Source organism: Bemisia tabaci, chromosome 1, assembly GCF_918797505.1.
Source record: "Bemisia tabaci chromosome 1, PGI_BMITA_v3".
In the NCBI taxonomy this organism is placed as follows: Eukaryota; Metazoa; Arthropoda; class Insecta; order Hemiptera; family Aleyrodidae; genus Bemisia; species Bemisia tabaci.
This window is the reverse complement of record NC_092793.1, coordinates 80,341,206-80,354,731: the sequence shown is the minus strand read 5'-3', so window position 1 is coordinate 80,354,731 and position 13,526 is coordinate 80,341,206. Positions and strand designations below refer to the sequence as shown.

Sequence of the window (13,526 nt, the reverse complement as noted above, 5' to 3'; positions counted from 1 at the left end):
GTTCCGTTTGATAGAAATACGTCCAATGGAGATGTTGCATGTGTGAGGAATTTGCGATTCGACTGTTGATTATAATGTAAAAGTTCGTGAGAAACACGATGGTGCCACTGGTTTTCTCTGAAATTAACTCCCAAGCTCAAAAAAAGCTCTCAAGTTGAGGCCAAAATGGAGGGGATATCCCACCCTACCCTGAGAGTCCACATCTACATCAAGACAAACTCTCCATGCAAAGATAGGAAGCAAATACATTGACAGGACTGCCACTTTATTTGGGGACTCCAAAACTGAAAACACGGCAACCCTGCTAATGTATATGCTTCCTATCTTTGCATGGAGAGTTTGTTTTGATGTAGAGGTGGACTCTCAGGGTAGGGTGGGATATCTCCTCCATTTTGGCCTCAACTTGAGAGCTTTTTTTGAGCTTGGGAGTTGATTTCAGAAAAAACCAGTCGCACCACCATGTTTCTAGCGAACTTTTACCTATGAATCAACAGTCAAATCGCAAATTCCTCACACATGCAACAACTCCATTGATGAGCCCTGTCCACAACGCTCTTTTGACATTCCCACGGCTCATGAGTCATTAGTGCTGCATACAGTTGGCGCTTATATTGTTCCGTTTGGTATAATGTAAAATGCCGCTTTTCCATTTCCACAAAGGATATTCCGTCCACTTTTACATTGTTTCTTATCCAGTTCTACGGCGAGTAATTTTTTTTTCTGGTTTTTATCTGCAATGGAAACTTTTCGAAAGTTTAAAGAAATTGCATTGATATCCACGTCGAGAAGAGCATGTTGTATGATCAAACGTCGTGGGCTATTTTTACAAAAATTGAACATCCTGCGACTTCGTGGCAACATCATGGCTCCTTCCGTGGTTGTGTTTCAAAAAGATATTTGATCTTGTCTCTTGATAGAGGAAAAGCTCAACAGAATTTCTGACGGTATAGTGGACATTTCAGCAATAGATAGGAGAACAAAAGTGGAATGACACAACCGTTGCCGAAATGGACTGCAATTTGTAAGAAGGAATTATTATTTCTGGCTCATTTTAAAAATACTATATTTGCCATTACTTTCTCTACGAAGATAGGTGATTTTATGGATAAGCCAGAAATTTCCCATTCTCCAATTCCCGATTCCCATTTTCCAATTTTTGAAATTATTGGATCTTTCGAAAATTTTCATGCGGCAGTTTTATAGATTTATATAAAGTTTTGACGTAAAATATGAAACGAAATTCAGACATGTTTATGTGCTTGAGTTTGATCGAAATGTCATTTTTTTTTCCAACTGAAGACAATTTTCGTTGGAAAGCTTAATATATGTATTATTTTCATCCAGTCCTTAGATAGTGGGATGAAGTGGTGAATCATGAAAATCCAAAAGCCATGTAGATTCAACAAAAACAAACAACCCGATAACATTCTAAACGTTTAATGTTTCATTCTCGATCGTACTCGTGTTATTAATTTTTTTAAACGAACTTTTTCAACGGACATAGATTTCTCGTTGAATAAAATGTACAGTTGGAGCAAATCATGTATTTTCAGTTTTTTTTAAAGAATACCTCTGAATTTCTTTTAACCACAGAAAAACGATGTGATGAGCTGAAAGGTTCTACGTGTAAATAGAATATGGGAAAACACGAAAAGTTCCAAATTACGACTGAAAGTGTCGGATCTACTAAAATTCATGCATTTAAATAGGAAATGCCAGCATAGAAAGTCACAAGGCTCACTCTCAGATAGGGTTTTCTTCGATTTCTTTGGAAATTTGTTTTTGAAAAATACTGTATCTCAATTTATCAAACTCTTCCTCATGAAGACATAAAATTTCCTCGTTTAAACTGTCCATTGCCGTTACGCTGTAGTCTCATCTGACCCAATCACAAATCTACTCCCCTACAATCAACAGAAATACAAACCCTCTTACATGCGATGAACCCAATATTACCACCAAAATTCTAAAACTCTTCACCGCTCTTAATTTAAAAATCTAAATTTTCGTTTATACTCCCATTTTCAAAATTACCTGTAAAGACGTTAATAGCCTGAGACGCTGAATGTCTTAAAATCATACTAACTAACTAACTGACTAGATCTACGAGTCAATAGACTCGTCTTGCCTCCGGTAAGAGAACAGAATATCGTTACTTTTTAACAGTGTACAGCCTATCCTTCCCGCGTGGCAAAGTTTATTAGCTACAGACAAAGATACCAAGGAACTATCATTCTCATACTTTTCCACGCACTTTACAATGGGTACCTGAGCCTAGAGTCCCTTTATACTGAGAGTCAGACAATGTGAATTCATTTTGATTGGTTCCCGTATTTTAGGCCTCCACAGATGTCGCAAACGGGAATAAAGATTACATTTTCACCAATTGCAAAGATTATAATCTGGAATGGACCAGGGAATTACGGGTTCGGCAAGGAACAAACGGAATGAGAGGAGGAACGGAGAAAGGCATTTGAGAATGGGCCGATCAAAGATTACGAAAAACGTTCAATTTCTGTAATCTTTATTCCCGTTTGTGACATCCATGAGCCGAATTGTCTTGACTCTCAGTATAAAGGGACTCTACCTGAGCCGAGTAATAATGAAAATAACAGTATTTCATGAATGGTCGACAACGTCTCCGAGGCGTACGGATGAGAAAAACCATGCGGATCGTCTCGTGGAGTCTTGGACAGTTTCAATCAGCAGCGGCAGACGGATTTCCACGACGGAATTGTTCGCGCAACCCACGGACAGAATCACTCGTCTACACACGGTCTAACAAACTCTTCAAATCAACGAAACATCGCTCAGAGCGAGAAAAACAGCAACTCAGGCCGACAACAGGCAACTCACCCGATTAATAAGAATTGTATGGCCCGTCAGAGTCTTGAGTGGCGGTTCATCTTAAAGGATCTCCGACGGTGAGAATCCAAGGATTGCCAATTCAAGGGATATTGAGAGCATTAACTCTCACAGTCACAGAATTGTATTTTCGTTCCAAATCCCGGTTTTTTATGATGAATTTCGGCGTTACAGAGCACACCGTTTAAAGTAGTACACACAGTTAAGATAGAAAGTGAAACGCAAACCAACCCAAATTTTGTGTTGATTTTGAAACAGTTTGAAATAAATTTGGCGCAAAAAGCAATGGAGAGATCGGGAAACCTAAGAGTCGACCGAGGGCTTGAGTTATTTTGTGTTTTACCTCCCATATTAACCAAACTTATGTGTTAAATTTTTTATCTGCGTACTTTTTTTTGTGGGTGTGTCGCACTAGGTGGTTCTAAAATTTCCAAAGAAACACCCAGATCCGTAGAAATATTTTGCCTATTCTTGGTATTTTTTTTTTCTTCAAAATTTCACACAAAAATCTTGCTCAGATTTTCAGTATATTGGATGTGCGTGGTGCATATTCAAGAACTGAAAGCGTTTCTGCTTTACAAAGATTAGACTGAGTTGACTGTAGCGCCTTGATGCAACTATTCGTGTTCTACGGATGTGCGGGTTGCATATTCAAAAATTGAAGGCGTTTCTGCTTTAGAAAGACTAGACTGATTGTGAGTTGACTGTAGCGCCTTGATGCAACTATTCGTGTTCGACGGATGTGCGTGTTGCATGCTCAAAATTGAAGGCACTATCGCTTATCTCACTTCTTCAGAAATGCACGGTACTCGCCAGCTGTAGCACTCTACCAACAGATCATTTTTAGAGCGCCACCAGGTAGTGTCACGAGGGCTAATTCCTGACTAATAATTCTAAGGTCAATAATTGAAAATGTCATTCCTATAAAGACTAAAGAGAGATAACACGAGAAAAACATTAGAAACTGAAATAATAGACCCGTTTCAAATCCAAGATTTTATGACAATGTAATTAATTGATTAATGGATTAATGTTTCCAAGCTCTGGAATTTAAAAAGGTTCGACAGAGAGTTTTTCAAAGTTTATCTCGTTATTAAAATTTCTAGCGCTTACGTCATTTTAAAAAGATTGATTTAAGTCAGCGATTATCTCGACCTGAGTTAGTTGAGGCGCCTTGATGCAACTATTTGTGTTCCACGGATGTGCGTGTTGCATGTTCGAAATTGAAGGCACTTGCGCTTTGCTCACCTCTTTGTAAATGCTTGTTGTCGTTAGTTGTTGCACTCATCTGTTGGACCACCTACAGCTTCTGTATTTTAATTGCTTATCAGCGATTAAAATATGCTCCGCTGTTAAAGAGATAAGCTCTGGAAAAGCTCAGAAGTCCCAGAATAAACGCGAAGAAAAAAAATAATGAAAACAATAGGAGCGCGAAGTGAATAAATAAGACGGCAGCGAAGTTAAAGACAAGGACGTACTACGCCCCTCCAAGAAAATAATGAAGCGAAAAATAAGCAAACAAATTTAATCAGACGGAAATATCGTTACATAAATCGAGTCAAAGAGTACAGAGTGACGTCGCACGTACCTGAATTAAGTTCCCGTCGCAAGAAACTTTCCGGGGGAAAGCTCGAAAGCTGCACCGGCTTCAACTTCCCTCGAGTCCAAACTCGCTCGGATCAAATCTTCGGATCCAATCCTAAACTTTATATCCGAAATTATTTAAAAAAGATAACAACTCCGAGGTGCAAAATTCAATTGGGCGGGCCAACTTGTGAAATGCTTTTTTTACGTGGCGAGTAGTCTAATATCCGGACGGAGGGGAAGGGCTTAAGTTAATTCCTTTCAAGCCCTTTTTATGATACTTGAGGGCTTGGGAAACTTTAAACACACTGAGGCTTTGAAACTGCCGAGATGTAACGTTAACACGATATACCGAGAAGTGGGAGGGGATGCAAATTATAACCTGAGCTTGAGCTGAATTTCGAAAAAACAGTAGACACTTTTTGAATAATCAGTTAGAGAAATTATTCCAAATATTACGATATTTTTAAGCTTTTGCTTTGTCAAAAGATTTTGAATCCGCACAAAAAAGTACAAAGCTTTAAAAATACAATTCAACCGGTTCAATCTAGGGAGGAATTGCAATTATACAATTATTTTTGTTTAAATCACAAAACGAGGGCACCTGTTTCACTTTTTCACTTACATAGGGCACAGTGTTACAACAAAAAAATAATTTTTCTTCCAAAAATCGATTTGTCACCGTTCAATAGATCCAAAAACTTTCAGCACTTTCAGCGTAAAGAAATAATGCTTTGCAATCCACATAAAATTTGACGAAAATTCCTCGTTTATAACTTTCACCACTCAATACCAAGGTTAAGTTAAGCACTTAGATGTTCATGACGAGGATACAAGAAAGGAACATCCACAAAACCGACACAACTGTTTTCAAAGTACTGTCATAGCTCGAAAGACTAAGCGTAAAAGTTCAAAACATAGGGTGAAAATTCACAGCTTCAATCCGTGAGGAAATCGATGAACGCGGAAGTTGGAAAATTAACCCGATAGTTGTGCGGAAACACAGACGCGGGAATCTATTTCCTCGGAGACGTTGAAAAATTATTTTTAAACAATCTTAAATGAGCACTGAAACACAAACGAAAAACACGTAATCTCCACGTGGGACTGAAACACGCTATAGCGCAGCGCCCGGAACCGCGAAGAGCGGGTACTGCCGAAGAACTGAATTGTAAACACAAAGCTCGATCCGGACGACCAGCTAGGTGAGGCTCACCGCACCGGCTGCCAGCCCCCCTCCTGCCCCCCTCCTGCCCCCCCCCCGCCGGGGGAGGGGAACAAGTAGGGGGTTTGCCTATGATCCCCGAGGTGAGCATGGGGCATGCGGAGGAGCCACTGGTGTGAGCAGTTTCAATGCTGCCGTTTTTCGAGGTTTTTAAAATGAGCCTTATCTTGCCCACGAAAAATTTCTGGTTAAATCTACACTGATAAAAAAGGATCGGTAGAATTTACCATTCCTTCACGCTGTATTTTACGTGGGGTGAATTCAAAGTCGATTCTGCCAGAGGAATGGTTCTACCAGTACATAGTAACGTTTAACTTTTTTCTGGCAGAATATTGACTCTAAATGGCGCTGTGTGAAATACAGCGTAAAGGAATGGTAAATTCTAATAATCTTTTTTTTTTTTTCAGTGTATTTGGTAAGTGCTGTTATATATCGGATAGAGCAGGACCCTAATCCTAGCGGGGCTACCGCTTACTGAGCAGTGAGCACTATTTGATTAAAATAATCAGGATATGTTCCATTATTTCAGTTGGCACCCTCGATAATCGATGGGTCGAATGTCGCAAAAATATGGCACTGCCAAATATAGTAAAAAAAAAAGTCAAATGGGGCCTTAATTGAGGGACTTGAAGGACATGACGCATATGTGCAGTTTTTGAAAAAAGATGAGATGTTACTGATCTTAGATCAAACTAGCCTTAATGCATATCCTGTGAAAAATTAGCACCCAAATTCAAATTTTGAAGCGTCAAAAAGTCAGTTTGAACTTCCCTCCCGCCAGAAGGATCCAAGTCATTTTTAAACTTCAAACACTAATTTCTCGAAATATCAAAAGCTGCACTTATGCGCCTTGTCCTCCAAGCTCCTTAATCGTGACATTTATATGGTCGAAGTCGACATTCCCTGAGATGAATTTAAATGTCGAGAGTTCAAACTCCGAAAGCAGACAAAGAACAATTTAAGTAGACGAAAATACGTTGACCGTATGGGTGGATAGGCGTATTTACTAGTCGGCATTATTATCTATCATTATTACTTGGATTTTTCGTCTACGCATGGAGTTTATACGTCCCGACATTTAGAGCGATCGTCGCAGAATGTCGAACTTCACGATGCATGCTATATTTTTTACTGCGTGCACTAAATCAGTCTATCATAAAATGTAATACATGGAAATTAAATAATGATGCCACTCTCATTAGGCCGCCTCAAACGAATTAACGGGTGTCCCGATGACATCATAAATAGATGTCCTTTTGACGTTATTAATGGTCGTCCAGACGACGTCACAAACGGGTGTCTATATGACGTTATCAACAAATACAATCTAACGTAACCTATCTAAAACGTAACCTACAAATAAAATCTATAATATGTAAGTAGCCAGAATCTTCTCAATTCCTTGGTTAGCACAAAGATATTAACCCGGTCTCCTATAGTCATTAAGTAATGACGTTATCAACTGGAAATGGTCGAATATACTAAGTTTTGGATGTAACAAGTGGTTGACGCCATTAGGGAGGAGAAAGAAGGAATAGGGGGAAGAAAACAGGGGGTAGAAAAGGAAATTTATATTTCACTCCGTTGGGCTGCCTCAACTGAAATCCGAAAGAATCTGGGTGAGCCGAGAATCGTTTATTCATAGGAGATGGCACTGGGTCGGTGGAGAGGGTGTCTGAGAGGACCCGAAAAATGGGCTCCCGTAAATCACCGTCCACCGATTCGCCCTCGCCTCGGGTGCAGCCGGGCTCTGATTAAAATTCGGACATAATTGCGCCCAATTATTATTCATACTCGCAACCAATCACCGGCCCTGATCACCTCCGTGCGAATCTACAAACGAGGTATTAATCTAGGCTCCCGTTGTCAGGTCGTCTTGAAAACCCGCCATTCCCGTTATGATGCTCGCTTTTCCCTGGAAATCTGGCGACAGGGTCCTAACCTTAGCGCCCGAGGCCGGGATAGAGGGAGCGGGGAGCTTTCGAAAGTAAATTGATGAGCGGACCACGATCAACGGTCATCGGGCGAGGGTGACCTTCTCCCATTTTTCACTCGACGAAAGAGAATTAATTTGGGGCCAATGCGCGAATGGGTAAACAAACAGACGCCATCCGACGCAACGAGCAAATACGATTAATGTATGAAAATGGTAAATTTGGGAAAACAAGTATGCACGTTTGACTCCCGGAAGTGCAGCTAAGGGTGAGACCAACAGGGATTTGGACACACTTCCCGCGCTTGACCCGCACGACTTCCCGAGAAAAAAAAAAAAAAAAAAAAAAAAAAAAAAAAAAAAAAAAAAAAAAAAAAATCTGCGATTGATGGGTGCATCTATGCAGCTTTTACTTGACAATAATGGCATTGCAATGCAACTATCGCAAAATATTTAACTAGCCGGCTAACGAAAAACTGGATTCAGGGCCGGATTAAAGGGGTGGCCACATAGGCCGCGGGCCCATAGCGGCAAATCTATAGGGGGCGGCAAATTTTGCAATTTTTTTAAATATAGGTATAAAAAAAAATCGGATTTAGAAAAAAAAAAAAATACAAACGAAAAAAGGCGACAAAATCTCTAATTTTCTGAGAGTATAGTAATTTCTACTTTTGTCGTCTTTTAGTGATACAAGAGACAGAACCTTTAATTAGTCGAGTTAAGAGAGAAACCAAACACGCAATTTGGCCTGGAACGGCGCGACTTACCTGGAGAGAAACGATGACGAGGACTTGAGATGAAAAGGAGAAGCCCTCGGCGCGGCGATCGGCATGTAACACATATCAGCGTCTACAAGACTGCACGAATACTTCACGCATTGCATCAAACACGGGGCGGTCATTGCGGACTGCGTGAGACGGATAGCGCCTACAAGATTGCATGAATACCTCACGCATTGCGGCAAACACAGTGCGATCAGCGTGAGATGTATGGCGCCTACAAGACTGCGTGAATACTTCACGCATTGCGTCAAACACAGTGCAGTCTGCGAGGCGCGGCGGCGGAAGTTAAAATCATTAATCCACATTTATGTTTGTTCTTTCAAAATTTTTTCGTTCATTTCTTATGAATGGAAGGCCTTATTTGCACAGAGATAGGTTTACGAAACTTAACTTCCGCGCAGAGTTCCGTGAACTTTTGCTAGTAGTGTTGACGGGGCTTTCCCAAAGAATGTGTTCAACACGAGTAAACGCGTCTTATGCACCCTTCCCCCGCTGGCACGTTCATTTGATGGTTTTCATTGATGTTTCAAAACGAATGAGAAGGGGGCGGCAAAATACTAGCGGTCCATGGGCGGCAAGTAGGTAAATCCGGTCCTGACTGGATTGCATTTTTCAAAAAGGTACGAGGAGTAATCCAATGTTGCTTAGATTGTGCAACTTCTTTTACCTCGCAAATATGAACTGATCATCTGAACAAGTCTTATCTTTACTCCTAACAAATTATAGTTTCAAGACAAAAATTACCTTTGTAAATTTTTGGCATGATTTCAGTTATTTTTTGCAGAGAATGTAAGTTGTAATCTTAACAACATTGGAATGCTTCTGGTCTCTTTTGGCAAAATGCAATCCAATTAGGCAAATGAGACAACTGAGAAAGGCTTTTTAATAATTTTTTTTAAACAACTCAAGTCACGAAGACTTAGTGAAGTGGTTGAAGTACAGATGAAAAAATTGAATTTCTCCTTCATTCTGATGATAGCATGTTTTCAGCCCAGTTCTCAAAAAGAGCCTCGTAGCAGAAGAGAAAGCGTTTTCTGTTCTTTATTTGATAGAACAACATGAAAGTTTTTGTACCTGAGAATAATGCGCTATTCGGAACCATCGAGCATTCGTACCCGTCTCCTCAATTTGAGATGACAGTTAAATAATTGACTAAAATAGTAAAATATGCTTATGATCCTAAAAACCTGTTTTCCGCAAAGAAAATGGAATTTTCAAATTTTCCGAGCCAGGCCGTTTCAGGATCAAGACATTCAATATTATGGTATGGGAAATAAATGCTATCTGTTTAAGATTAAATTTGAGAATTTTCGTGAGTACTTGCGTAAAATCACTAACCCATTTTCAACTTTTGCGAACTGAAAATTTACCCTAAACGAGGAGCGAAGCAAGGTGGCTTGTACAGGTTTATTTCATTTATTGATTTAAATCACGAAATGGAAGGTCCTCGATTTTTCTGAAAGGTGTAGAGCTCTCGTTTCTCTTAAAAAAAATAACGTTTAAGATATAAAAAACCTGAAAATTGTTTGAAAAATGACGAAATTACACACGAACTTTCCTCAATGAAAATTGCATGGTAAAAAAATTCCGAAAGTTGAGTGGCATAGTAAGTACTCTGTAATATGCGCCAGCAAAGTGCGTCCGGTGTTTCGGAATAACTCTCAGAAAACATGGGCTTCGTTCTCCTGTCGCGGTGATTGAGTTTCACGAGAAAAGCTAACAGTTTGCGTAATATAAATTGAGTTGTTCCCTTAGTGCATTTGACAGGAAATGACTGCTTTCTCTTCTCGCAAAGCTTTAGTTGCGTCATATTCAATAGTCCCCGACCGCATAAGTTAATTGATTCCGAAATGAATGTGGAAGTTTTGGTCTCTTTTGGCCTCGATTCAGCACCGGTTGACTTGCTTGTTGGGGGTTTTCAATTAGGGACAGATAGAATCACCTTTCACAGAATGATTTCTCTTGTCGCACGCTCTCCTCTTGGTAACTTTTGAAGTTTATATTGGCATCCCTCCGCTAATAGTCGACCATGCGCGTGCAGTCCACTTGGAATATTGACTCAAGTAGGGGAAGTAATTGTTAGAGGAACCATTGCATGAACTTGTTAATTGACGTATGTTCCTGCCTTTGGAGGAATCAAAGTTCCAAGTTGAGATATTCCATGAAAGAATCCTAAAAAGCGCTAGACTTACTGAAAAAAATATTCCCATCAAATATGTTGCGACAGAAATTATATAAGCATTCGAAAATCTCTTTAAAGTGACAGAACGTCTCTTTGAAGTGAGAGGAATGATCTTCAGAACAAGGATATTTCCTCTTGTTTCAACGAGAAATTCCTGTCGTGGGAAATTGGGCAGGAATTTCTGTTGATCCAGCGGGACATTTTCCTCATTGAGTCACGAAAATAAAAACGTAGAAAATCAAACTCCGTAATATTTGAGCCGCCCCCAACCAACACCGCCGAATCACACTGGGCAAAAAACTTTGGTTTTTAAACCGTACTATCGTTCATATAGGACACCATTAATAGTGGTAATGGAGCAAGTGATTTGCGTTCTTGGAACCATACGAAGGTATATCGATGGTACAACCACATATCTCGTTTGCGTTGTTTGAATATCTCCGCCACTATTCAATTTCTTTCTGTAAAGGAGAACACATACCAATATAATTCTCTTAAGTTTTTGCAGAATTGTCAGAAGAAAATTCTGCAACTTCAACAGACGCTTCAAAAGAGAATAAAAAATCACGGCAGTTTTAATAAATTGCGGTTGAGCAGTTTTCCATTTCAAACATGAAGTATGACAGGAAGTTTGCAAAGTTGCAAATCAAGATACGAGGTTGTGGATGTATACCGTCCATACACACCTTGGTATTCATACATTTATATACAGTAATCCAAGACCGAAAATAATTGGTGCATTTACCACTAGGTGCCCATATGAATAACAGTTTGGTTTATACACCGAAGATTTTTTTCAGTGCGACAGTGCACCTAGTTCGAATGGAGCGATTAAAGTAGGTATCTTGAGGGACCAGAACATACTTCCTCGGCCAGTCACTGCCGTGCTAAGGAAGAACGCCGTATGAACCTTTAGGCGTGTTACCAAATTTCCGTTGGTAAATCACGAATTTTCGGGAAATATTAAAAATATTTTTCTTCGAATTTTTCAAATAATTTTGTTCACAATTTTCCGTAAATATATAAAAATTTCTCAAAAAATATTCATAATTTTCCTCAAAAATAAACGTTTTACCGAAGGAAATTTGGCAACTCTCGAATACTCATATGGCGTTCTTCCTTAGCACGGCAGAGCGTTCCTCAATATCACCATGAAACTTCCCTAGGAACCTCGCCCACCGCGAGCTAATGGTGTCCGTACTTGGTGCAAACGGACAGACATCGGATTCCGAAAAAGACGGCTTGAGTGGCAATTTGATTGCAAACAGAACGTCCCGCCGCGGCGTCTACTCATGAGCATCTTGAGCACTGAGGATCTCAATAGAGCCGTGATTTCAGTCTGGAGCACCGAACACGACTGCCAAATTGAACAAAATTAACCCAGGAAACATTTTTCCCGCAGGGAAAATTCATACATTTCCAATGCCATTCACCACCAACGGCCGTAAGAATTAAGCTCGTTGTAGCCAGATTCTACGTAAAAATTTGTCAATTTTAAAAAAGATTCGTCTAGAAAACTGGATGTTATCACTTAGCAACACGGGCTGGGGGGCTGGAGTGTTCAATCGGCTTATAAAAAGCTCTCGAAAAGGAATGCGCACGTGCTTGAGAGAGGATAGAACTTAACTAGTTCCCTACCTTCCTCTTCTTTGCATCGCATGGGGAAGGGGTGGTAAAAAAAAGGGCGCTGCGAATTTGCAGATGAGGGGTGGGGCTCTGGGTTGGGAGCAGCCCTAAGATACTTGGGGGCTAGATTAGGGCGTAGTGAGAGGAATCAAGGGTTCTGAATCAGACATTAATGCCTCAGTGAGGTACTTGGGTTCTAATTTTAACCGGTTTGATGAGATTCCGATTTAAACCACGATTTCTGATACTTAAGATGTGGATGCAGCTCCGTGCACTGTGCAATCTCAGTGCAAATGCAAGATGAGGCAGTAACTTATTCTTTTGATATTTTCGCAGTTTTCTCCCATTTTCCATTATTTTTTCACTATTATTTGGCGGAATTGTGCAAGGTCAATGCGACTAAAATGGTTGTACATTCGTTATTCCTTCAATACTCATGAGAATATTTTTGAGTCTTTGCCATATGTGACGACCCTAATATTGGGACAATCCGTATTACCAGCCCAATGATGATTACCTATACAAAAACTGTAAGTTCAATTAGTTCCGGGTAGGAAACTAAAGTTACTTCATCGCAAAGCGTAGAGTATCGCTTTAATATGAAGACGCTATAACTTTCTCCCCAGATTGAAATTTACACTCCATCTAATTGAAAAATATGTTTTATTTACAAATTATTGAAATTCAACAGTTTGACTACTGGAATAGATCCTCACAGGGAATAACGAGGATTTTTCATTCTCGAATCCTGAGTGTTTCACAAATTTTGCGATTTGATGGATTTTAACGTAAGATGGACCCTGATTGGAAATTTTCACAATCTGTGGTGTATTTTCTTTTGCATTTTGTATGCTTGGAGTGGCAAATCGTAATGTTCCTTTGCAAAGATCAATCTCCAAAGTTACTGTTGAATTTCTCACCCGATGGCTAGTAAAATTGTCCTCTCTATGCAGCATACAAGATGTCCTGAGACGATTTAGATCATAATGTAAAACATTCGGAGCCTTTCCAGGGTAATGGACTCTTTAAGGAACGAATATGAATACAGCCATTGATGACCACCGACTGACTTCACAGCATTGAGGCATTGCGCCGCCGCGCCGCGCATCCCGCATCCCGCACAACAGTGACGCATTTCAAATTGTCTCCTTTCGCCTGGAATTGAATTCTGTTTATTGGTTTTAGATCGGTTCCATCACGATCTTCTTGCCAAAATTGAATTAGTGACAAGGAAAGCGAAATTCGCCCACTCAGAGGGCTCGGCCCCCCTCCCTTCCCCCTTCCGTGCCCTACCACTTCGTCAATTATAGATGTAAATTGCCAGGGAGC

General features: G+C 40.1%; 1 protein-coding gene across 2 annotated transcripts in view; it reads right to left on the bottom strand.

Moving 5' to 3' along the window:
• LOC109044024 (protein O-linked-mannose beta-1,2-N-acetylglucosaminyltransferase 1) overlaps positions 1–13,526 on the bottom strand; it is a 357,066-nt gene that overhangs the window by 103,769 nt on the left and 239,771 nt on the right. The window contains exon 1 of one of the 2 annotated variants that reach the window (XM_019061485.2): positions 4,454–5,618. The exons of the other annotated variant lie outside the window; for it this stretch is intronic. The gene's annotated coding sequence lies outside the window, so the exon portion shown is untranslated. Of the gene's footprint in view, positions 1–4,453; positions 5,619–13,526 lie in introns of those variants that run through there. 2 annotated transcript variants of the gene reach the window in all.